The sequence below is a fragment of the Ambystoma mexicanum genome, chromosome 11 (assembly GCF_040938575.1).
Source record: "Ambystoma mexicanum isolate Mex_15411 chromosome 11, UKY_AmexF1_1, whole genome shotgun sequence".
Lineage (NCBI taxonomy): Eukaryota > Metazoa > Chordata > Amphibia > Caudata > Ambystomatidae > Ambystoma > Ambystoma mexicanum.
The window spans coordinates 1,103,513,429-1,103,537,965 of NC_090934.1; positions in this window are offsets into that span (position 1 = coordinate 1,103,513,429).

Sequence of the window (24,537 nt, forward strand, 5' to 3'; positions counted from 1 at the left end):
GTCTCACCCTTCGTTGTCGCACTTCCACTCCGTGAAGAGCCCCCATCAAGGTGATCCTCCCGCACTGGTCTATCCCAGAAACTGGTTCCAATAGCAATGACAGTGTCCTGACCACCTGGATGACAGATCCACAGGGACGAGTGAGTGACACCTTCAGGTTTCTCACACCTCTCGCCTCCAAAATTCTTAATACTTGTTCCAAAATTATATCATGGTCACCCTAAGACTCTCCACAAACCAGCACATCATCCTGAAAACAGAACACACCTCTTATTCCTCTGAACAATTTGACCATAACCTTTTGAAATACTGAAGATGCTGACACCAGGTCAAATGGCATTTAATGGAAATTGGAAGATCCGCTCATGCATGATAAATGCAGTTAGTTTCCTACATCCCTCCTCCAATTCTATTTGATGGTATGCGGATGCCATGTCTAGTTTAGAAGAGACTCTCCCATGTCCAATCATTACTAACATCTCACCCATGTTTGACAAAGGAGGTCTATCCACTACCACACATTTATTTAGTTCGCAAAGATCCACACACAATCTCAAATCCCCCGAACTCTTCTCACAACAACCAGGGGCATGATCCATTGTACTCCTCCTGCCCTTTCAAAGATACCCATCTTGAGGAGCTTTTCAATTTCACATTTGACCCTGTCCCTCAGCACCATGGGAACAGGAAGTAACTTCGCTGACACTACTCCCTTTCTTCAATATTACTTGGTGTCTCATCCCGTTCACTTTGCCCACACCTTTTTAAATACTTAGCTAAATCTCACACACTAATGAACCCACATGCAACACTTGATCATTTGTATTGGGATCCAACCTTATTAGCAATTATTTTTGATCACACCACCCCAGCAAGGTTGCACGCTTCTTAGTCACGTTGACTATCCCTTGTGAGCTCCTTCCTTTGAATTCCAGTTTTACAATAAAATACCCAAGGAGTTCAATCTTATCTTGATTGTATCCCTCTGGTTTAATATCTGGCTCCACAAGGTTCTTCACATCTCCGCCGACCTCTTGTTCAAAGACGCATGCTGGCATAAGAGAAATGTTTGATCCAGAGTTAGCCATCATTGACACTTCCTTCCTATTCACACCCACCAACGCATATGGGCATCTCACATTCCTCATCACTCACACCTTGAATGACATTAACTGTAATGTTCTCAACATGACTGTTGTCGTCCTACTACTTGGAGGACTATCCTTGTCCTTCTTCAATTATGTATAATACTTTGTTTGGTTAAATTGAATGTTTTTGCAGCAGTTCACAAAATGTCCTCTTTTCTTGCATTTAGCACATACAATTAGGTGTCCTCGACATGACATTGATGCTGCAAAGTGTAAATTACTGGCACATCAGAAGCATAGCCGCTCGTCTTTCTTTTCTCCTTTCGCACAGTTATTTTTATTTTATCCAGGTCCTTTTGGAAACTTCTCCTTCTTTCTCAGTCTACCTTCGGCAACACTTAACACTTGCACGTTTGTTTCACTGTTTTCCTTTTCTAATAGTTTTGCTACAGACGCCATTGAATGTTCAACTCTTTTACCACTATATCACACTTCATCCAACGTTGGCTCATCTTTCAGCCACAACTCTTCTCTAATTTTGTTGCTGTTACAATGGATCATGAATTGATCCCCGAAGAGTTCGTCAAATGATTCTCTAAATTTGCATGACAAGGCCAAATGGCAGAGTGCAGTTACGTATTCCTCTACACTCTCCCATTGTTCTTGCACTCGCACTCCAATATTGTATCTTTCCAGTATAGTGCTTTGTTAAGATGCATTTCTGAACTCTGACCTGGTGGGCAGAGATATAGAAGGCCAGCCTAGTTTCTTGGAATAGGGTAACCTTCTGGACAAGCCATACCAATCAAGGTAGCATTGGCGGCGGTCAAGACTAGGTCTCAGGAGGGGTGAGGGTGATCGAAAACCCACAATGAGCACACACAGCATTAATACTACAAATTACTCTCAGTCAGGTGTATATCAAAAATACATGTACATTTATTGAAGGCCTTTTAAATCAAACACAAGTAAAGCTCATCAGTAATACTTAAACCCACACATCGCTACTATAAAACATAACATACATACCAGTTACCATGGCCTAAAGGAATGGCACACAGTAAGGGTCTACAACCTGCAAACGAAAGGGGCATACAGTGCAAATATACTTTAGGCATTCCTTGTCACACTCCCACTCCCGTACTCACCTACTACACGAACTCCCAGAGACCCGATACCTGGGGGCTGGTCCCTACGGCGGCGTAGACCGCCCCCCTGCAGCAAACGGCACCCGTGCTCTCCTTCGTGCACCATTGGCGCTGTTGGAATCGGGCGCATGGGGGTTTCCCATGGCGCTTGTTGTCGCGGCATATCCGCCCCGCTTCCCGGCGTCTTGTTTCACGGCAAACATCCAGGAGAGGACGATCATGTGGTCGCTTTCACGTGATTTCCACACAGGGATCACGTGATCAGGAAGTGCCGGCTTAAAAGCGACTTGCTTCAGTAACCCGGTGCTTCTCAGCTGTTCGTCAGCGTTGGGCTACAGCTTTCTGGCAAACCTTTCTTGTATTTATTATTCTTAGACCTTGGACTTCGTTTTTGGACCTCTGCTTATCTGATTTCCCTCATTGGATTTGTTGCAAGGTGCTCTTTGTCTTTTGGATTACTCTGACCTCGGATTTGTTTTTTGGACTGCTTTTCCTCGACCCTTGGCTTTGGCATTTTGAACTGAAAGACAAGCAACAACAAGTACATAATCCACACCTGGTGGTACTTCTGCTCCACAGGTGGACTCTGGTGTTCAGCAACTACCTACCTGCTCTCATCTCTTTTCACCAGAGGGAACAACTAGGTCAAGAACCATCATCGACCAGTCCCCGGGTAAGGTCTCCTTGGGTTCACATATTGCCTTATAGATAGTGGTGTTTAAACATACTTAACCTTGTCTTTTCCATTGCAGCCACCCGGGACCCGGTGTTCTTGTTCTCTCCACCTGTGGCCCCAATAACCGGTCAGCGAGTGTTTTTACTCCTCTCTGACTGGTACTTGGGGATGGAGGTATACACATCTACGTGGACTCAGGTCCTGACAGTCCTTCACTTATCAAACCCCAACTAAGAAGCAGTCCAGTCGCTGAGAAGAGTGGAGCCTAGCGCTCCAAAGTAATTTCAGTGTAGACACACGCGATCGTGCGGTAGGGTGAAAAACTGTCTCTTGCAGGGGCTGTAGCAACTCAGGAAGGTGGGTGAGGCAGTGAAGAATAAGATCCCACTATTCGAGCAGGGTCTCCTCAAGAGGGCAGAACAGGTTTGAAGAGTTGGGAATAGGACGGTAGCACAGGCTACCTCGAGAAAGGCGACTGGCCCTCAGGGGACACTTGTGCGTAAAAATGGATTAATGCGCCAGGGGCCACCGATAAGGGTTGCAAGTACTGACCGACCCAGGGTGCACTCCGGACCAAACTTTGGCAGTCGAGTCCACTTCAGTTGCGGGTTCAAATGCTGCAATTGTGCAGCTCTGCAGCTTTCAGCGCCTGAGTTTCAGGGATGATTCTGTGGCAGGATAGTGACGATTTCTCCTTTCCTGGTGAAGGGATTAGCTTGATTTCACTGCAGCACGTCACAGGGCAAAGGGGGCACAGCAGCAGCGCACCCTCGAAGTTCGTCACCACGGCTGGGTGACACAGTGACCGCGTGCACTCAGGTTCAGGCGTACTCTCCTAATTCCAGACCTAGGGTGCCTAGGTGTACGAAACACAGCAGGAGAGTGCCTTAGACCCAGTTCTTATGATCTCCAAAGACTCTAGGGTTATGTCAAGATGGCAGCAGTTCCAGAGCAAATGTCCTGTGCAAGCTGGTCAGTTCTCTGGTTGGCCCAGGAACACTTCCGAGAAGGCTTACTTGCAGGTTAAGGTGAAGGTGTCCGTGAATAGTTGTTCCCACTATTCAAATGAGTTGAAGCGCATTTGTAGACCTAAGTTCAATCAGAGGAAGAGGGGTCCTGCAGTACAACAGCGGGCTCAGCTCCAGGTGCCAAACCTTCCAGCGGCTCACCAGCGGTTCCTCGACTTGGCTTCAGGATGCTTGGATCCTATTCTAGGTTCAGTGAGAACTCAATAGATCAGCGTGGTATGGTTGTCTGGAGCCTTCTCTTATCCAGAATCTCCTTCCTGCCAAAATGAAGAGGACCCAATGGGAGATCTGCTCACATATAGGCACACCAGACATGGACCAATCACAGACCACAGTGGTCCCAGTCATTCCCAGCACATCAGACTCTCTGGCACCCAGGATGTGTATTGGAACTAGACAGTCCAGCCCACATCCTGGAGGCACACACACAAGGCATGCAGAAGTTTGCAAAAGATTGGCATTTTGCTGGAGAATGCATGACCAAATACGGACTGTCCCAGGTCTGCTGGACCTGGGGAAGGCAAAGGGACAAGATGGCCAAAGGACAGGACAAAGAACCTCGTGCATGGCCATTTTGGAGCCAAGTAAGAACAAATACAGTCACACTGCGCCAAGTTCCAACAGTTCCATGCCTAATTGCTTGCAATTTATTGTGCGAAAGGTCAGCCTGACACATGTTTCAAGCCAAATGCTCTTCTTCTGAGGCTTATGTCCTTTGAAATTCTTATGTGCCTCAATCAGGAATTTAACCTGCTGGAAAATCACTTCGGGTGCTAGATCACTCTAAAAGCTTTGCAATTGCGGAAGGTTGCCAATCTGGTTGGCCTCTCGGCCAATGTAAGCGTGGTCAGGGCATTTTGGAGCCAGGCCACCTTCCTGTGCTAACCGCTGTAAATGCGGTTTGCATGGCAAGAAAGGGTTAAAATATGCAAAAGTATAATCTGCCACCAGCCATGTCCAAGGCACATCTGTACTTCTACCAGAAAATCCTTTGAGGGAGTCTAGGGCCATTGAAAACGAAAGGAAGACCCCAGCGCACTCTACTGTAAGTTACTTTGTGCACTAGTAACATGTTGCAGAAAAGTTGCAACATTGGAAAGGACCAAGGGAAAAAAAGTCTCCCAGTACGGACTGTCTTTAAGGACATGTCACTTTCCCCAGAACAAAGTTAGCGAAAATCCAGCTCAGTGCAGCAGAAGGCTGTGCTCCACTGGCAAAAGTCAGGCTAGTCTTGTCAGACAACAGCAAAAAGTTGGGGGTTCACAACTGGAGGGAAAATTACACATAAATAGGAATCTTTCCTAACCTACTTGCTATTGGGTTGAAGTGTAAATTTAATTTGAGTAGAGCCACATCTGGTTAATTCGCATTATCTCCCCCACCATCACCAACAAGTGGAAGTATCAAAAATATGCTGTCCTTCATATCCAAGGAAGCACATTAACAAGGACAACTTCCTATCAACAGAATAGGAGTTGCAACAAGCTTCTTCAATATAGTGGAAAACGCCCTTTTTACCTTGGGCCCATTTCACCCTAACGGTCCCGGTCGAAGCAATAAAAACTAGGGGGGCAGGCACTCCAGCCATTGCCATAGTGCTATCCCTTTACTTTTAAAAAAATAAATGAATAAATCAGATCCTCAAATAACTTCTTTTACATGTGCCAATGGTGTGGGTACAAGTGATTTCCTTTTTATTTGAAACTGTTTGCGAAGCACAGGCATAGCCAGTTCTCTTGTGTACCGTTCTGCAATCCAATTTCCCTTTCTATGTGCATGCGCTCTTTCCTCGTGTCTTACCAAGTCAGATGGGTGGATAAGACACATGCGCGCTTCCTTGATGTCTTCCAAGTCAGGCACGGTTAGGCCTTTCGCATGTGCGCACTATACAATTGGGGAGTGCCAGGCTACATTCAGTGTTCGCACACCCTGATCCGAAATGGTCTGCTACTTTCGTCTGCAGCACTTACTTGGGATGCCAGTGTGTATAGGCACAGCTACAGCATCAACGCCAGCACTCCTTCCGCATCAATGTCGGCGGGCGGAGCAGATGCAATTGAGCCTCTCAGCTCAAGAACAGCACACGCTGGGGGTCCGTGTGGACCACGCCCTCTTCAAAGGCAAGTCATCCTTGTCGCCATTGTTAGGAAGCCAGCTCTGACACAGATGTGCTTTTAATATGTATACTTTATTAAGATAAATACACAATGGACCCCCAGCAAAGCCTCTCCCCTTCAGGTCCTTCTCCAACTGTTGTGCCTGGAACCTGAACACAGCCCAAGTATATACATTCTACATTGAGTGTCCACTGCTTAACACTCAACATAGCAATACATTAAGAATACATTACAACACTTTTTAAATTGTAAATTGCACTCTATTTAGAATTCTGATTCCGCATGGGTGATGGGGGAAATTGTACTTTGAGGGAGTGCCTATAATTTTTATTATCGCTACGAATGCAACAAATCAAACTACGAGTTGTGATGTGACAGAGGTGTGGTGGAGATGGCTGCTGACCATTGAGTAGTCAAGTCCCTTCATTTTTGGGTTTGGGAGACCCCAAAGTTGTGTGCCTTTCGCTTGAAAATATGTTATTTTTAAAAGAAAATATTTAACACTTCAGGTAGGCCAACATATATCATTGAAGAATCTGTGCTTGAATTGGGTTTAAAATTCTCTGACGCAGTCTTTTGACTTTGCACAGACTCGCATCATTTGTTTAAATTTCTGCGTAAGCGAAAATTGAAGAAATATTTTTGGACGAAACCAGAAAAGGTGACTGTAGTCCCAGATGCACCTCCCTTTCATCCACATCCATTGTCAGTTAAAGATTTAGCAAGTTTGATATGTTTAGAGTCCTTGCAAGATTCTAACAGAGATGGTTCTGATCAGGTGTTGGATGATCAAGAATTAAGAGAAAGATTTGGTATAGAAACGAACATACCATTGGAAAGTGGGTTTTCGGTCAAATCCACCTTCAACGCTAATGTGATTTTTAATACAATTGAAATCTTTGAAGATCTAGTCATTAAAGATCTAAGAGTTCTATCATCTGCTTCAGTCACTAAATATTCTAATCTGACAGACAACAGAACAGAGAGAAGCCATTACAGATTTGCAAACAGATTCTAATATAATCATTAGACAAGCAGATGAGGGTGGAGGAGTGGTGCTCCGTGACAGAAAGCTATACCTACAAGAAGCTGCTCACCAGCTTTCTGATACAGAATGTTATGTATTAGCTAATCGACAGTATTTGGCGAGTACCAAAAAGGAGTTTGATTCTTTGTTGAATGAATGGAAGAATAAAAACCCTCTATATTGGGAAGATGGTCTATTCTTAAAATATGATTTCGATGTGACTCCATTTCATTCCCAAAATACACAAAGACACAACAACCCCACCAGGGAGACAAATGGTCTCCTCGCAAGGTTCTTTATTGGAAGGCACATCTACATTTTTAGATCGTTTTCTGCAACCTTTTGTCAGAAATTTGAATTCCAATATTCAAGACACAGACTTAAGTAAACTGAAGGATATAAAATGGGAATCCGATTTTCTTTTGGCATCATTAGATGTCACTTCACTTTATACAAGCATTAACCATCAGAGTGGACTGAAGACATGCAAATAGTTTTTAGATGCTAAATCTGTCAGTTACAAACAACACAATGAAATGCTACTAACACTCTTGACATTTTGATTAGAACACAATATTTTCCTGTTTGAGGACCAACTGTATTGTCAAAAATCAGGGAATGGCATGGGCTCCTGTATGGCCGCCATGTATGCAAAACTTTATATGGGGTGGTGGGAACATACTCGGGCCTGGTCAGATAAATTTGACCAATACAACAACAGCATTATTTGTTGGTATCGTTTCATAGACGACTTATTCCTTATATGAAAGGGACCAGAGAACATCTTGAGGAATATTTTTTAGCATTTAATGACAATGACATGAATCTCAAATTAACATCGACAGTGAGTTCTACTACAGTGATCTTTTTGGATGTATGTTTATTCATCAAGGATTCCAAATTATGCAGTAAATTGTATAGAAAGTATACTCCATCCAATTCAGTTTTACATGCAAAAAGTCATTGCCCTAAGATCATTGATGAACAGTAGTCCATATGGAGAAATACTTAGGGTTAAAGGAAACTGCTCGCTAGAACAAGATTTTCAGGAAGAAGGTCAAACAATAAAGGCACTCTTTTGGCTAGAGGATACAAATCTAGATCTAATGACATTGCTTTTCAAAAATTGAAATTGAAAACGTGATGTTATTTCAAATAAAATCTGTGGAGTCCAAGGAAGAAAAGGTCAGATTCAATACACCTTACAGTTTACAATCTGGCCAAATTCGTAAGATTCTGAACTAACAATGGGCAATTTTGAGATATGATCTGGACTTGAGAAAGGTAATAGACATCCATCCTAGCATCACATTCTCTAAAGCTAAGGTATTAAAAGAGTTGATAGCACTGTGAGAAACCTGAAGGTGCCTCCCTGGCTAAACCCCAGGCATCTGTCATCCATGTGGCCAGGACACGGCCATCGCTATTGGATCCAGTTCCTGGGTGTGGACTAGTGAGGGAGGATCACCTGGATGGGGAGTCCTAGGGGAGTGGGACACCAACAGGTGAGACGCGGTATCGCCCTTCAACACTTTTTCCCCATCCTACTACACAGGACTTTCAAAACCACTGGCCCCCCTTTTCAGACACAAAAACCTTTGCACGATACACCAGAGAATGGACTAACACGAGCCTTTTATCTGACACATCCCAATACAATGGTCAGGCAAAGTTAGGCAATTGATCAGAATCACACACACCCGACGGCACTTTCACTTTCCCACAGGGATAAAAGGTGGCGAAAGGGAGCACAGTATGAGCAAGGTAGACCGCACGATGAGACAGCTATACAGACCCAGCAGTTCAAGACGAGGAGAAAGGCGACAAATATGGAGAGGCTGAAGAGGAGAGACACGACCTTGCCCTTTTCAACAAAACCCCACCAATCCTCCGCTGAGATAATTGTAAGACCGAGGACAATAGCCAAAGCGTGCTGCAGCATATGTCAACGGTACATGGAGAGTATCAACGCTGATAAGCCGAAGTGAGGGAGACTCCTGCTTCCGTGGTACCAGCCTTAACTCCAGTAAAGAGGAAAGCCAAGCGGTTCATCACAGCCGGTGAGTCGAGGGGAGAGCCCATAATAGCTGGGCTGTGGTGAATGAAAGTCGCAAAGGGAAGAATTCCGAAGAGGTGTAACATTTTAAAGGGGAGACCAGCTGAAAAGGGGACTGGTACCACGTGGGTGCTGCTCCGAGAAACTCTGGTCAATCCCTGTCTGAATGAAACTACAGGTACCAGAAGATTATAGGAGAGCCGCCAATATAGGTAAAAGTGGTCATAAAGGAGGGCAAGCAAAATCCCTGTACAGTCGAAAGCCTTTGACCTAAGAACTGTGAGAAAGCAAGGGAAGTGAATCCTGCAAACGTTGAAAATGAATGTGAAGTTGACAAGAGTCAACCCGGCTGAGGGATGTCCACTGGAACCGTTTAAAAAAGATGTCAAGATTGTTGAATGCTGGAAAAGCCATAGTGAACCCGGTGGAGGGAGGCTGAAAGCAAAGAAGGGCCTGCGCCCAGAAGAGGGGATCCCAGCGGTGAAGAACTATCATCCAAGTAAGAATAATAATGCTGTGATTGAACTTTTGTTTTGATACTTCGGAATCCGACAGGCCCTCAAAAGCGAGAGAACCTAGTTATCCGATGACCTGGCATAATAAAAAGATTGTTCTAGGGATTTGCGCCTATAAGAGGGAGTCCCAGTGTGAAAGTTATCACCTAAAACCCAAAAAAGCGAACTGTTTATTTTGATTTGCGGAACACGATTTATGAAAGGTTTGCGCCCGGAAAAGGGGGACCTAGGGGTGAATCCATCACGCAAAGAATAAGTGAAAAGGATATCTGTGTTGTATTTTGTTATTTGAATACATCAGGCCCTCGAATGCAAGGGACTTTCAAGAGAAACGAAACTCGGCCATCGACGGTCCTGATAGCTGTAAGTGGAACTGTCATCTCGTGCTGTAGAAGCTTGAGAGTGTGCTGTGCTCCAAGATCCCACCTTACCTGGTGCTCAAAATGTGGGGAATGGGGTCCCCAAGCTACAGCATCCTGACATATTATTTATGAACACTTCATTGTTTTCTTGGCAACTGTACCACACCCTTTTGTATTAGTTGTAAGGTTAGGCAATAGGTTTCTTAGTATAGGCCCTTTTTTATTTGACACGCCACCAGGATTGCCTTATTTTCATTTGATGGTCGACACTTGCTCCCATCTTAGATTTAGGTTTAAATTAGGCATTTTTCCAACCTGCATACAGTTTAATAAACACCCTTGAACTGTGATCACTTGTGTCTGTCTTTACTGTTGCCATCATGGGTTCCTTACAACACCAAGTGCAGCAAGTCCAGTTTTAAGTAAGGCTAATTGGTTAACTCATTTGAGGAATAAGAAAGGATTTGATAAATGTAAAGAATGCAAGATGTGCCCTCCAGCGAAATCACTTGAAATGATACCATATGGAAATAAAAAGAAGAAAACATGGTTTATTAACCATAACATTAATCATCAAACAAAGTGTGCTGTATGTGGGATAATCTTTTCATGTAATACAATGTATATAGGTTCACCATCTGTCAATTTAAGGTTTAGTTTATTATTTGATAATGCGCTCCAAACCCTGAGGTAGCCGGGCGCAGCAGTAACAAAAATACTTAAGCTTGGTTACATACAGTGGATACATACAGTGGATGCATTACATGTTATTGCAGTATTTACAGTACAAATATACAAGATGTGGGTACATCGCATCACACAGGAGGCGGTGAGATAGTCTATAGTGCAGTTTTCAGGAGCATCACGGTAGTTACATGCAATGATCCAGGACCTAATGCAGGGAATCAGTCTGATGGTCGTCATTGGTCCAGAGCCAGCTTTTCACTTTAAGTCTGAATCTAGAGTAGGGTTGATCAACTCTCAATGCAGTAGGGAGTACATTCCAGGCACAGCAGCTCTAACAGGGAAGCCTGCACAACCCGCTTTTTTTGGTCTGAATCTAGGAATTTCTAGTAAGAGATGGTTGGAAGATCTGGTGTGGTGACTAGAGGATTTTCTGGTCAGTCTAGCCGAGATGAATGGGGGCGCAGTATTGCTCAGTCCTTTATGGGTAAGAGATAGCGTCTTGAGGAGAATTCTCAATAATTTTTAACCAATGATGGTCTTTCCTAATATTAGATATATGCGCTCTGCAGGGTATGTCCAAGGCTGCTCTAAGAGCATTCTGCAGTATTTGCATTTGTTTTGTTTATGACAGTTTTGTTGGCACCTGCATATAGGGCGTTGCAGTAGTCCAATTTAGACATTACTAAAGCGTTGGCTAGTGTGATACAGTTAGTTTTGGAGAGGTAGGGTCCGCAGGCCCTGATTAATTTGCAGGTGTAGGCTGTGGAGGAAGCTAGGGAATTGACTTGTTTTTTGAGAGATATTGTGGAATCAAGGTAGAAACCTAGTGTTTTTACCTCGGTTACCACCTTGATTATATTACCATCTATATTAAAAGGCAGAATAACTGGGGCTAAGTTTTTTGAGGTTAGAGTCGGAACCCAGGATCAGTATCTGTTTTGTCGTCATTCAGGCAGAGGCCGCGAGAGGCCATCCATGCCTGAATGAGGAGGTAAATCTTGTTTACTAGAGCTGTGTCTTTGACAAAGTTGCCAGATACTGGTATGAGGATGTGTGTGTCGTCCGCGTAATTAGTATAGGTTACCACCAGTCTGTCAAGTTTGTCGAAGAGTGGCTTAGTGAGGATGTTGTACATTGTGGGGGATACACATGAACCTTGTGGGACAACACAGGTGATTTGTATTGGGTCCCCTGAAGCTAAGGGGGAGAACACTCATCGTACGGTTGGCTAGGAAGGATTGTACCCAGGCTATAGCTTCACTTGAGAAATAGGTGGCAGACGCTAGATGGTTGCATAACACTGCATGGTCCACCAGGTCAAAGGCCGCCGATAAGTCAAGGAGGAGGAGCATAGCTGTTTTACCTTTATCCTTCAACTCGTTGATTTGTGTCTTGAGGTCAATTAAGGCCGTTTCAGTACCGTGTTGTGGTCTGAATCCAGATTGGCGTGATCCTAGTAGTTGGTTTGTCTCCAGATAGTTTTGGATCTGGAGGTAGGCAACTCTGTCAATGATTTTAAGGAGGAATGGGACTGTGGTAATAGGCCTATAATTAGTTGGGATAGCTGGGTCAAGGGTATGTTTTTTGAGGAGAGGCAGTACCCAGGATTCTTTGAGGTTGGTAGGTACAGTGCTCGATCTAAAGGAGGCGTTGATTAGTTTAGAGATGAAGGGTGCTAAATCTCTAGCTGCGTCCTTAATAACTTGTGCCGGGCAGCTGTCGCCTTGGCAGTTCGATGGTTTCAGAGATGATATAACCTTTTCAGTTTCCAGTATGGATATGTTGGTAAAACTGAATGGTTTGCAGCTACTTAATGTGTCTGTTCTTGGTGTATCTGTCAGAGGTGTGGTATGTGTTCCTGTGGAACTCAAGGAAGCTTTCTTCTTTTGGATTGTAGAGTTAAGATTTTATTTGCTAAGGCATTTTGGATGCTAGTGCACCATTATTTGTCCTTGTGGACATTATCTGTGGGAGCAATCGGGTTTTCCATTTCCCGGAGGATGGACAACAGTTCTTTGGAGTTAGAGTTAGCTTTACAAATTCTCTCATTGAATGTTTCTTTTTTGGTTTGGATTATTTCTTTCTTATATTTTTTAGCAAGGTTGGCGAGTAGAGTTTTATTCTCAGTTTTATTCTCAGCTGAAGGCGTATGCCTCCAAATAGCTTGGAGTTTACGTTTTTGGATTCGTAGTTCTTTGAGGTGAGGGGTGAACCATGAGTTGAGGTGAGATTCTCGTTTACTTTTACGTAGTTTGATAGGGGCAATCGTGTCCAAGGCTTTGGACATAGTGTTGTTGAATGTCTCAACTAGGGTATTTGGGTCAGAGTTAATAGCGCTAGCAGTGAGAGCTGGTAGGAGGAGTGGGAGTAATTTTTCAGCAGTGATTTATTTTTTGCTTCTGGTTGGCAGGGGTGGTACTATTTCACGAGAATCTAATTTAAGCGGCTCTATGATGGATGAGAAACAAATAAGATGGTGGTCAGTCCAGGTTTGTGGTGAAATATTAGAGATGGTAGTGGCACAGTTTCGGGTGGCTATTAAGTCTAATGTGCGTCCTTTTATATGAGTGGGGGCTAAGACTTTTTGGGTAAGGCCATGATCGAGTAAGATTGATTGAATAGAATGGGCCCGTTTGTCCTCATCATCATTGAATCCCAGGTTGAAGTCACCTAGTAATAGGAGCTGGGTGGATCTTTGATGTTGTTAGTGAGGAGGCTGAAGTTCCTCAAAGTTACCTAGTGGGCCTTGTGGTCTGTACACAGGAACAATAGTTAGTGTAATATTATTAGAGATGGGTAGTTTAGCTGAAAAAGTTTGCAAGATGTAATTGCTGGAGGTGGGGAGAGTCTTACAGCTAACTTGGTTTTGGCAATGATGGCCAGGCCACCTCCTCTGGAGTTGGGCCGATCGACTCTCAGTATATTGTAGTTGTCTGGTATGGCAATCATAAGTGCGGGACCTGCGGCATCGTGGAGCCAGGTCTCAGAGACAGTGAGAAGATCTAGGTTATCCATAACGAGTATGTCAGCAATTTCTGTGTTATGTGCTAGGAGGGACCTCGCATTGATAAGGGCTCCCGATAGGGTGGGAGTTGTGATTTTTTTCTTGGATAGGTCTTGGTTTGGGGTGGTTGGGTCTCTTCTGATTATGAAGATAGGCGATTTGTGTTTTTGGACGCCTTTCAGCAGCTATGGCAAATGGGTTAGGGTCGTGGCAGTTAGAATGGGTGTGAAGTCCGATGGTCTAGTTCTTTTGTTTTTGAGATCATAAAGTCGTGGCAGCCTAGCTCTAAGTGTGTATATAAGGCAAGTCTTGGTAGTGCACATGTTGGGAAATAATAGCAAAGGGGCACCTAAATTTGACAATCGCAGTACTGACTAAAATGCATACATGCTACAGCAAAGGGTACCTGAATTTGACAATCCCGTAGTGACTAAAATGCATACATGCAGCAGCAAAGGGGCACCTAAGTTTGACAATCCCAGTAGTGACTAAAATACATACATGCTACAGCAAAGGGCACCTAAGTTTGACAAACCCAGTAGTGACTAAAATGCGTACATGCAACAGCAAAGGGGCACCTAAGTTTGACAATCCCAGTAGTGACTAAAATGCATACATGCTACAGCAAAGGGCACCTGAATAGTATAATAGTGCTGATGTGCAGTGGGCATTAACTGGGCACAATAGGCGAAATTAACCAGATGCTTAATATAGTTTGGCGGAAAAGCAATTAGTTAGCATCGGGGTTCAGGTGGAGCGGTTAGGCTGAGGCGCTATAGTCGAAACGGGAATCGATATGGGAACAGTAGGCTAGAGTACAAGGGCAAGGCCTAGATTTACCTCGATTCCCTGTGTTACAGCTATGCAATACTTAGAGGCAAGGAAACACGATTGGCTAGAGGTGTCAGGCGTCTTGGATCAGAGTACAGCATTAGCCTAGAGTACCGAAGGGCAACAGAGTAAGAGAGTAAAGGCATTTACATTTGAAGAGTGAAATAGTGCACATACCAATTAAAATAATGTAGGTCCATATTGTGCAATGTGTAGGTGCTCGGCGGCAATAATCAATGACAACAAAAGAGTTTGAGTGTACTTGTGGAAGTGGTAGCAGTGGCTGTGGGCTCAGTGGCGAGGGATAGCCTCGAAGGGCAAATTAATTACCCTAGATGGTGCGCATGCGGGCCAGGGGGTCTGTAGTATTGTAAGGTACAAATACTACAACATTACAGAGCCATTACAAATATTGACATTAACTATGACTTGGCAGTGCACTTTCAACAAATGCATGAATCGAAACTTGATTTGTTAAAGTTTTTTTTTGCTCCGCCAAATATACCTGAACATAAAAGAAAAGGTAATAGAGAATTGAGGTTAAGACAGCTGGAATTTAAGGTAATTATATAGTTCAATACCATGGACCAATGGGACATAATTCAGATGAGGAACTGGCTGTGCATTTGTATAGCTAAGCTGTCAGGGACGTCATTTAGGGGTCGCCAGAGGTCGCAAGTGCAACCTCTGTGGTCTCCCCTGCGACCTCTAAAAAAAATAACACTTTAAAAAACACTTTATTTTTTGTTTGTAATGCAAGCTCCTGGGCTGTGGCCAGCACCATGTGGCTCTTTACTTCTGGAGTAGCTGGCTTTTTTGTTCAGGCCCCTTAAAAAAGAAGAACAGGAGTGCCACAAGTCTAACACTTCAGCACTGACCCTAAATAAGAAAGAATAGGAACACCAAATAATGGGCCTCATTAAGAGTGTTGCGGTAAGGCAACAATGGTGCCAGTAGTGCTACCGGCGCAGTTGTTACCTCGCTGCAACATTCCGAGTATGCTCGCGGGTGCCGCTCCGGAACGCCTGGTCAGACCAGGCGTGCAGAGCTGCACCCGCGAGCAGTACCGGATGGCAGCAACGGCCCCGTTATTAACGAGACCTTTGTTACCATCCTCCCTATTCCCATTGAGCCCTATGGGGGCTCAAATGGGAATGGGGACGTACCGGGTCCAGGTCCTGTGAAAGGGAATTACTGGGCCCTCCAAGGTCAGAATGGCCCGGTAAGTCACCTTTTGCAGGACCCGGACCCGAGTTTGGGGGTAACCATGCCCTTAATAAGGGCATGGCTACCTCCAAACTCATAATGAGGCCCATTGTGTCTTTCTGGAATTCTATACAATAATTGCTAGACACATTAAAGGTTTATTTCAGGCACACTTAAGTGGGTGAGTCACTGATTTAGTCTGTTCTTAAACGCCTCAACTCAGCCTTTCATCGTTCTGAGGTCAATAAACGAGTACCAACACAGGTTGGGTGATATTGGGTGTATATTTTTTCTATATAAAGCGCTTAAGCGTAAGTGCTATATAATAACACATCATTATCATTTGGTCATGGACGTCTGCTTGCATTCACAGTAATTTGGTAATATGGGCCTATACACCCTGATCTTAACGATACATTTGGCGATCCATTCTTGTATGAAATGTACATCACATTATAGTGATATCGTAACCATATTTTTCGTATTGTACAATGCTATGTGATGCCACTTCCTGTTTTGTCAACGGGTGAAAGGTCATGTTCCATCGCTTCCCGCGATATCACTTCGGGGTGGGGTCAAATGACATCAATTCCTGTGATGTCATCAGGGGTCAAGGGTCGTGTGATGACACTTCGGCTACACCTGGCATTTTGGTGAAATGACGTCCCTGTAAGATGTATTTAATTGAGTATAATTGCACTTTAGTTTAAATGCATGGCAAATTAGACTGTTTCTCATATATGTCGATGAGGAATCGGAAAAAAAATGAATTGTGTAATTTTGTATTTGTGGTACATTTGGTGGTGTGGTTCTCCTTAAATATGAGTCCAATGTCCGACACGTGAGAGAAAATATAAAGGAAGAAAACGCATAAAACACAAGCCTGAAACTACACTGAAGGCCAGAAGCCCAGACCGCATGCACAACATACCAGCAAACTCCCGAGGTCTCCCTTTGATTTAAGATAGACAGTAGCCAGCAACACGTACACATATACACTTAGAATTTAGTTAATGTAGAAGGATGGCAAAGGCGAATAACATGTGAGCAAGCATTAGGATTTACCAAACACACACAAACACATACGCATGCCTGCATGTGAAGTCAAGTGAGCAGAACTAAGACACAAGTAGTAATACAGGCACTCATTAGGAACACTAAACAGCAGCAAAATATAAAGCACGACATACGTATATCTAACATTGTTTAGGTGTGTAATACATAGAATATGCCTAAAAATAAAGGTAGTTTTGTAGGCCATTTTGGTTTAGTAGGCCACAGAAATACATGGATTATTCCACACAGTAAAATGCATTCGATTTCAGCTCATAACGAAGAGACACACAGCCAAGGTCAGCAGCCTCAAACAGGGTGTAAAAACGCTCTGCGATTGGTCAGAATTATGAAGTGTAGCTGTGACAGCCGCACAGGGATTGGCTACGAACAGAGAAATGCGAGGTCCCATACATTAAACAAATGAAGCATATAACCAATAAAGTTCCGACCCATGTCTTTAGATACTAACAAATAAAAGATCACATTTTGGTGGGAATGAAGCAATCTGCAGAGACGTGCACAACACAAAGTCAATCAGGCAGGAGACTCGCACTGTCCCCTGTAGGAAAATATCCACCTAGGAGTGGAAGTAAAGCAATAGGAGTACCTTTACCAAGAACACACAGAGATAGCTAAACAAGATTGTAGAAACCAAGGAAAACATTAAGTAATGTAGGAACACAACACAGAGAATGACCTGGCACTTATTAAAATTACACCTGTATTTAGATATTCAGACTACGCACACCCACCCATTCATCGAATACACTATTTAGTTGTGCACATGGTCACAGAGCAAGAGGCAAAGAAGCACGCCCCATGAAGTCATGCAGGCACATCATCAAAGGAAATAGAAGGGTAACCTTTCCAACGAGAAGTCGCAATATAAATTGTCCATTGAACAAGGGTGAGAACGGTATGTCGGTGCCAACCTTTTGAGTCTCATGGGAAAGGATGTGAAGTATTCTTTTTTGTTGCCACACCGTGCACACCTCACAATTTTATTGGTCAATTAGGCTGGAAGCGATCCACCCCAGGACATCTGAAGGGACAGGCCAATCAGCAGACAGGTTCTATGTGAAACATTTTAACATGTCAACAGTCCAATCAAAACTGTGTGAAACTAGATGACCCCTTCATGGGATTATCACTGCCTGCCTTTAGCACTGTTCAGTTTGTGCAACCAGCCAAGCAAGGATCACCACTTGTCCACGAACAAGGTGGTGACGGGTCGGTGGATGCACACGTCAGTTGCTCCAACACGAAACACCGACAGACACTCACAAGAGCACGGATATCCTTGTGCCAGAATGTAATGTATATCTTAAGATCCTATCAACAGAAGCAAATGTTTTGTCTCTTCAGGTAACCACAAAGATACAGCAAAGGGCCCCAGCGAAGTCAAGCAATACAGAAAAAACACAGCCTACATGACTACATCCAGGTGATCAGATGTACACCAGACCGCACAATCGGACCTGGAGGGATCTCAAGTTCACCGGTCCCCATGAAGTCATCTATGCCACCCCAACGGCTGTGATGCTCAAAGACAAGAAGGCATGGGTGCATCTTTCCGACTTGCGAAGAGACACTAACACAGCAGCAGAGCTCCAACAAGAAGCACCATCAACCAAAGTTGAGAAGATTAGAAGAGTCCGACCATTTGGGCGAACCAAAACTGAGAGGTCAACACAGAATTTAGAACCACAAGCAGGAAACAGAAAAATAATTAAACACCTGTGTATAGGGATATGTTATTCTCTCTTCTTCTTTCTTATTCTATGATGAAACTAATGACAGTAGGGATTACAAATAGGAAAAGTAATGGAAGCGAAATAATGACTGTAACAAGTAGAGGTAACCTTGTGACCAGACATAAACGAAGAATCCAAAAGGAAGGAAGTAGAACAGCAAATATTATGGATGAACATCATCCTGAAGGAGTTAATATATGGTACAATTCTATGAAAGAAATACGCAGAGCTCAATATGACTCATGTTATGTATTGTATTCGTCATTTATATAGCGCCCTTTCCCCATCTGTATGGCCTTAATGCGCTTTGGGGTTGGAACGCCCCCAGTGACCGCAGTGCATGTGCAGGAGGTTCTAAGAGTTTGAATTAAAGAGGTTTGTGTGCATTTTTGATGGATTAGGCAGGTGGGTGGCTAGGCTCCAGCAAGCAGCCCGGAAGGAGGCACGTTGGTGGGTGCTATTGGTGGTTTAGGATAGGGTTCTAGTGATGAACATTCAATGTGTGCCCAGAGAAACAGGTATTTATTTCATTGGGTTGTCGCTATATACTAATAGCAGAGGTGTTGAGGTATGTCAGGGGTTTCAGTGTGGACGGTTATGTGCGCTGCTAGGCCAGAACAAAATAGACGTAGCTGCATTCTAGGGTGCATGGATTGGTGGGCGTGCCTGTGGCCTCAGTCCACAGACGTGGTGCAAGTTAAACGTACCGTTGCCCTGGCTGTAGTTCAACTGCTTTCTTCTTCTTGGTCCAATGTGATTGGCTGGTGTTGCTATTTGTGGTCTCCCTGGAAAGAATGTCTGAGCAGTGGGAGAGGGCCCAGAGGGATGGCAGGCTTAGGTGAAGGGAGGGATAGTTTGATATGGTGTGCCGCTGCAAACGCTACCTGTATCCATGGGGTATTGGTGAGTATGAGTCTTGTTGTGTTTGGGAAGGAAGAGTTTGTCACAGTGTGCCACTGCGAACACTGCTAGCATCCATGGGATCGTGGGGTATGTGTACAGGCTTATCCTGCATGCAGTTGGTTCCTCCAGATTACTCATATCCAAGGAATTGCAGACATTAGAGGCACAGTGCTTGCCACATTTAGTACTCTGCAAGCGTGCCCATGGGCCGGAACAAAGGGTGCAATAAGACACTCACCATGATAGCACTGAAAGAGGTGTGATAAATCCTGCAGAGTCATCACGGATTCCCCAGTAGGGGTCTCCTCCGACATGTCCAAAGAAAGGCAGCAGCTACCTGATCTTGACCCTGGGGGTGGTATTATGACGGAGGATCATGTGGTAGGGGATGAGTATCGGGGAGAAGTGGCGATTCCAACAGGAGAGATGCAGTAATCTTCCCTGTCCTGTGAAGACGACCCTCTAATTCCAGAGTTCCAGATGGCATGTTATTATTCAGAACAATTCAGTGGTAAAACCCTGGAAACCCCTTATGTCAAACATACCAGAGAGAATAATATTCACCCTTCATGTGTACATAACACTGCATAATCACATTTAACATCTGTTTATGATGGTTGTTATTTAAACAAAGATGTCTGGCAATATAATTTAAACTGTTTAAAAATTCCTTTGGACTCCAAGTCCCAGAAAGCTTCAAGTACTGAGACGAAGAAGAGGAGTAAGAAGTCAGTGTGGAATACAGTAACAAAGTTCAACGTGCAGTCTAGATGTCAGGTTCACAATCAGCTGTGCAGGACATTTAAACCTGAAGATCACCTGAAAATGGAGAGAGGAGAGCTGTAGAGAAAGCGAAGCGGGAAGTAGGCCCAAAGGCAGAGGCAGACACACGGAGACAAGCTGTGTTAGAGGAGCCAAATGCTTGCAGGCAACTGCGTGGAGGCATACCTTACCGGAGGAGCAGGAGTTTGATACACCCACAGAGTGTGCCCTGGAGGGAACGCTAGAAGAAAGACAGCCACTGCGAGACCAAAGAAGACAGTCCTGTGGGGTTGCCTTGGTTCCATCGGGAGCAGGTAGTGTGCAGACACAGGAACCTAACAAGAGTCTGCCTGACAGGGGAATCCTGCCCAACAGTAAACCTTTGCCACAGCTGTACATTACACCAGTGAGTTGACCCAGAGAAGTTGGGGACCCCAGGACGTAACTCTTAGGTAACTGTTTTAAATACCAACCAAGTAGAATTAAAGGGCAAACGTTGTGCAAATCTACTTATATGAGATGTCAATTTGCGGAGACTTGGAACATGAATTGCCATAAGCCAAGAGATACTATTGACGTTGAAAGACTAAAGTTGTACATATCTCCTTACATGAAACATCAATTTGGGGAAAATTGGAACAAGCATATCTAAAATCCAAGAGATATTATGAAAGAAGTCGACAGACAGGACTTGAACAAGCCCCCGTATATGGGATGTCAATACAGAGGAAATTGGAACAAGTAATATCTGAAGTCAATGAGATAATAGTGAAGAAGTGCAACTGTGTTATACTTGAAGGCAAGTGAACATTGTAGAAAGACCTGGTGAAAGATACACATCAGGCTGTGAAACCTTTTTGGAAAGATCTACCTGGCAGCAGCGTACACTTGGGGATCTCTAAGAGCCAAAAGGGGAGGATTCCAGGCAGGGGAGTAAACCAGGATATCTAAAGGTTCATTTGAGAAATTCCTGGCGGGAGCGCATACCCGGAAATCATTGTGGAGCAGTTGGGTGAAAGAGAACATTTGTCATTTCAAAAATCTTTGCCATCCTGTAGAGTAGAAAATACCTCATTTTGCTATACTCTAAACAGTGTTGTGGAAAAGACATTTGCTTTGCCATCCTGAGAAAAGTATTATGTTAAAGACATTCATTATTATTATTATTGTTAATAATAATGTATTCATTGAGTGCGGGCCTGGCTTTGAGAAGCAACAGAGTGCATTACAGGAGGTATACACCAAAACAGATACTTAACAGAGCGCTTTACAGAGGTGTGCAACATCATAAGGGAGCACTTTTCAGTGGTAACAATAAAACAGATATACAGCGGGAGGTAGGCTACAGTAGGGAACAGAGGAGGGGTACAGCTGTACCAGGTTGTGTGGAGGAGAGGGGCGGCAGCGTTTATCAAGTGTGGTGGCATGAGGGGTGATGTGATGCCTATGTGTTGAGGAGAGACTCCCTGAAGCGGTGGGTCTTCAGTTCTTTTCTGAATTGTAGGAGCATGGGGGCGAGTCTGATGCCGACGGGGAGGAGGTACCATAGTCTTGGGCCGTGGGTTGAGCAGGCCTGTTTTCTGGTCCTTTCCTTTTTGCAGCAGCAGATTTCAAGTCTGCACGTGTCCTGGCTTCTGGTGGTGCGCTGTCTGCCAGAGATGCAGCCTTTCTCTGAGGTAGGAGGGTGACTTCAGGGCGACTGCCTTATAGACCTTCATTAACTATAACAGAACCTTGTTGGAACAGAACATTTTCATCAAATTTCCTGAAATAGTACAGGGAACGGTATCCAACCCCCGGATACAAGGATTGTTTTGTTGGCATTAGATATATTTGGATTTTTACACATTTTTGTTGAATTGAAAATAAAGACATTTACCTTGCACATTTTGATTGTGTATGTTAGTGTGATAGTGAGATATATTATGGACGCAAGGTCAGCTTGCTTTAGTTTCATAGGTAGGGACACTCTTTAGGATAGCGATAGATGGGTCTTTATCCAAACCCCGCTTTGTTTTCATAAAAATGATTAATGTTGAAAACATTATAACTTTGTTTCTGCCTCTCATTTCTGACCCCTCACAGATGGCACAGCCACAATAATGGATCTCTTTTGGCAGTGCGGGACAAAGGCCTACTTCCATCTACCATCATCATGGAACAAGGTGTGCTGCCTAGTGATACAAAACATCTGAGGAGATCCCACAGTCCACTCCTAAAGCGGGGTGGAATCCTACCTTGGTTTTGGGATTAAGAGAATTTTAAATAAGAGGAAGGTAGGAGGATGGTACAAGTCAACAGTTAATCTTTAACAAGCTGCACCTACTCCAAAAACCGAAAACTGATTTTAGAGACTCCACCTCGTCAAACAGAGGAGTCAGTGGAAGAAACCCTCTTCCCATTGATAAAATTGCCCAATTAATAAGGCCACCTATCCTCCTCCGAGAGATCAACTACCCTTGGGAGTTCAGTTGCTCCTTTTATAGTGAATGAAGCTTCAGTAAAAGAAGATTTTACAACAGTGATGTACAAACTCTAATACTGCTAATGACCACTCCTGAAGAAAGTCCCACCACCATCAAGAGGACTGAAACATGTTGAGTTTACAGTCCAGGAGCTATACTAGACTTTATTAAAAGTATTTAGAGATCCTGAATGATCAAAATCTCGACCTAATAGGATTTTTCCTATAGGTTGACCCATTTATTGATGAATGTTAACATCTGCTGTTTTTCTATTTCTAAGAACATTGTATATGTGTCTTTTGTCATTATTATAATTGATTATAATAATGAGTGTTTTTTATGTATTTTTTCTCAATTCTATGAGATATTTTACTCAGAAACCATTAAAAATAAATATTTTTTGTAAAAAACGATGAAGTTTCCTTGATAGGGAGTAACTGTTGACTTGTTCCATCCTCCTACCTTTCTCTGTATTTAGAGTGCTGCCTAGTGAACATGCATACTGCAGTACTTTTAATGCCAGAAGAATGCCTTTCTATCCCAAAAGGTAAACCCCAATCCCCTGCTGTGCCCCCAACAGTGCAACTTTTAGCAAAGAAGCAGACAAAGCCCTGGAAAAGGTACTGATGCAGTACCGCCTGTGAGAAACTTGAAGATGTCTCACTCGCTAGCCCCTGGGGATCTGGGGATCTGTCATCCATGTGGCCAGGACAAAGTCATCATTTTTGGATCCAGTTCCTAGGATACTTAGGAAATCAACCCTCCCCCCCACTCCACTTACCAGACACAAACACTTTCTCACCGAACAGCTCATGGTGAGAGAAAACAGACTAACACCAGAGCCGTACACCTGACATGTCCCAACAGAATGGTCAGGCACAGTCAGGCAATTACAGATCATTACACACACACACCTGACTTTTTTTTAATCACACTTCCCCACATGGATAAAAGGTGGAGCACGAAAGCACATCCTGAGCAAGGCAAAGCCCACGAGGAAGCAGCAGTTCCAAGATGGCAGTTTAATATGAGGAGAAAGAAGGCAAGACGGGAGAGAGTTGCAAGGAGGGAAGTGCACTTGACCTTTTCAGAGAAAGAATATTACTTTCATGAGCCTTCAAGAATATGAAAACATAAGACCTGGAATTAAAGCTGAAGAAACCTGCATTATGTGTTGGAGGTACCCTGGGCTCTCCAGCATCGATAGGGAAGACGGGGAGAAGCTTTTGCCGCTGCAGTACTGTCCTGTGCTCCTACAACAAAACAACGGCAGTAAAGTCAGCACAGCCGGTGAGTCGGAGAGACTGATACCAGAGCGGGCTGTGTTAAACCCAAGGTTGCAAGCAGCACATTGTATAGAGAAATCTGAAGAGAACAGTGTGTGAAGCTTATGTGGCGAGTGACGAGAATAATTAAACAGCACATGAGTGACTGAACTTTTGAAGCCAAGACAGATACCGTAAACAGAGTTGTCTGGCGCCACGTGGGTGCTCATTCGAAGGTCTCTATTAGATATCCAACTGAGAGGTGGCAAATGTAAAAAGGAATTGTGAAATCAAAGTGGTCCTGCAATGGGTCAAGCTAAAACACATACACATTTGAAAGTCTTTGATAGTTAATACAAACTTAAATTGGTCTGAACCCGGCTGAGGGAGACTAATTGTAAAAGGGGATCTGAGCCCGGCTACAGGGATCCGGGGTTAACCATGAGTCACATGAGAAAGAATATTCTGTGAAAATTGTAAAGGGACTGAGCCCTGCAGAGGGTGGTCCAGGGTGAAAAGTGAATAACCTGAATTGAGTACTTGTAAGAGGAAAGTACATCAGATACATCAGGCCCTCTGAATCAAGC